The sequence below is a fragment of the Medicago sativa genome, chromosome 6, assembly GCF_051527215.1.
Source record: "Medicago sativa cultivar Bolivia chromosome 6, Bolivia_mono, whole genome shotgun sequence".
Taxonomy (NCBI): domain Eukaryota; kingdom Viridiplantae; phylum Streptophyta; class Magnoliopsida; order Fabales; family Fabaceae; genus Medicago; species Medicago sativa.
Window position 1 is genome coordinate 2,750,160 of NC_140754.1, and position 2,779 is coordinate 2,752,938.

The window sequence follows — 2,779 nt, forward strand, 5'->3', positions numbered from 1 at the left end:
TCTAAGTTTGAGTGATATTGGGACGAAGAAGGCTATGCTCAGTTGCATGTGGGTTAAGAAACAAGATGATTGGCAGTCGATCTCTAAATTTCGAGGACGAAATTTCTTTAAGGGGGGTAGAGTGTAACATCCCGCTCGTCTCCTAATGGAAATTTTATCTGACAAACGTATCAGAGGACTAAGAGTCATAGAAAACAAGTTTGGTGAAGAATGTTATGAACGATGGAGGATATTATTAAGCGATATTAGTAAAGTATGGACTTATGTACTAGAGTCAAGCTAAACACGTTTAAAGCAAGGGCAATTGGGTAATTGCACGTGGTAAGGATATTTATTTGGTTTTCTTCCAAAATATCTCTTTCCTTTCCATCTTTCCTCTCTCTAGGTTTGGGGAAAAAGGAATTTGCTCTTCCTTCTCTCTACTCTTCTCCATCGCCCTCTTCCCTCACTCACTCCATCAATCCTTTCCAAATCTTTCTCTTTTTATGGCAAGGTTCTAAATTATGTTCTCTCATCATCTCTTGAGTTAAGGAAACTTGGGGTTTTGTTTGATTTCTCTATGTCTCATCTCAAGAATGGATTCAAGATTTAGGGTTTGGTTTTGTGGTAATATGGAAGATGGTTCAAGCTAGGTTTACTTCAAGATTAAGAATCATGGTGTTTGTGTGTCAAGAAAGAGCAATAGGATGGATTGGATTAAGTCAAGGAAACAAGTGTTCAAGAGCTAGGATGGGAGATTGCTTGAGCTAGAGGCTTGGAGCTATCACAAGAACATGTCTAGGTGAGTTCCATAGATAGATTACCCACCTTTGGGATTGATTAATCTTGTAGAAAATCTTGATTCTATGTTAGTTTAGATTTTATGGAACTTTAGTACCCCAAGCCAATCCTAGTTGTTTATATGTTAAAATTGCCATGATATATGTTTAAATAAGTCTATACATGTTGTTGGAAGAGTTTGGTGCATTACAGGGTCTAATTGGACGAATTTTGGGTCGAAAATGGCGAAAACCCGTAGCCGAAAACACCGATAACGCAAAATTCGCAGCGCTGCGCCTGTACAAGGGCGCTAGGCGCCCACACACAGGGAGCTAGCGCTAAGCGCCCTACTCCTGGCGCCAGGCGCCCCAGACAGGACAACGTTCGCGTTGTTCTGCGTTCGGGTGCTTGGGGGCAGTCGTGTGGGGGTCCGTAGCGATCATTTCGACGTGTTCTTTTGCTGTTTTCACTTATTTTTCTACTGGAACAAGTTTGGCTTTATCAAATCATGGAATTTATAAATGGCTTGAAACTTGGGTTTATGGCATTTTCGGTCTTTAGAAATTATTGAAAATTTGCACACATCGTCAATTGATCCTTGCATCATTAATCGTGGCAATCTTAGCATGTAACACAAGGATGGCTCAAGAGAGTTTAAGCATGTTGGGGTAGCAATGAACTATGAAAGGGAATGTATGTAGAGCCTCGGCTTAGCTAGTCGAGAACTAGAAAGATAGCAAGAATCCCTAGAATGATAAGACGCGAAGTGTAATCTCTTCGCACATGAGCTAGAATAACTTAGCTAGTACGTAAGTTGTGGAATGATAAGTTATTTCTCTCCACCATGTTAAGTATGAATAAGTATAAGTTACCATTAATCGGATCGATCAAGGTTCCGAGGTAAACAAGCAAGTATGTATATGTTTAACTTATATGCGCGACAAGACCATGATTAATATGTGTAGGTGGCATGTCTCTTGCTATCCACATCAGGGGGATACAAGGGGTTCTCGTAATGAGAACGATTCAAGCCGTAAGGGACCCGCATGTCACCGAGTAAGCAAGACGTAGGTGTTCGTGTCTCTTGTTATCCACGCCAGGGGGATACGGGAGGTTCTCGACCTAAGGGGAACGGTTTAAGCCGCAAGGGACCCGCACGACACCGAGGGAGTCCGATGTACGTACATCGGTCATGTATGGGATTGATCTCGGGGTTACTCCACCCGGGACTATCCGTAAAATGAATCAAGATAATAACTGTTTGTTCAACGCTAACCTAATGAATGAACTTAGATACGTTTATGCACGATATGTTTATGTTATGTTTATGTAAGAATGAATTCATGCACGTTTATGTTTAAGAACAAGAGCATGAAATGCTATTAGACGAAAGCAAGATATGTATAGGACAAGTAAAGAAAGCTATGCCCGTGACGACCTTAGGTTTCCCTAATCGTCCGGATTAGAATCATGTCATGAATATGCTATGTATTTTATGTTTAGGCCTTGTTACGTATAGCGTACACTTGGCAATGCGGTTTAGGTTCCCTCAACCGCCATGACATGTATAGGTGAGAAGCCTATAACAAGTAAGATATGACTATGACGGCTCTAGTATGCACTACCGTCTAAGTCTGCAAGTCCCCACACACGTATAATCAACCGTCAGGTTGTAATGTAGACACGTGGTGACCGTAGGTTTTCCCTTGAGGTTGCCTATAGCCTAGGATTTAGGGGAACTCACTGAGACATTATGTCTCATCCCAATCCTTATTTGTTTCAGATAAGCAGGATGTTTATGCATGTTCGGAGCCGGATGAATATTACTTCAAGGGTTCGTTCGTAAAGTTGCAGGACGATATGGACATCAAGGATGTATTTTTATGTATGGATGAGTTGTGTTGTATTATTATTTATACGAACGTAACTTGATGTAAATATTATTCATTCGAAGTTTTTAATTGTTGTATATTTTAATGTATCCAGTACTAATATTAACGCACGTGCCAGACTTTCTAGA

The 2,779-nt window shown here is 40.8% G+C and overlaps 1 long non-coding RNA gene across 1 annotated transcript; it reads left to right on the forward strand.

Moving 5' to 3' along the window:
* Positions 1-596: 596 nt before the first annotated feature.
* LOC146912030 (uncharacterized) lies at positions 597-2,779 on the forward strand. Its single transcript, XR_015015266.1, has 2 exons — positions 597-781; positions 2,543-2,779. It is a non-coding gene; the product is annotated as an uncharacterized LOC146912030 (long non-coding RNA).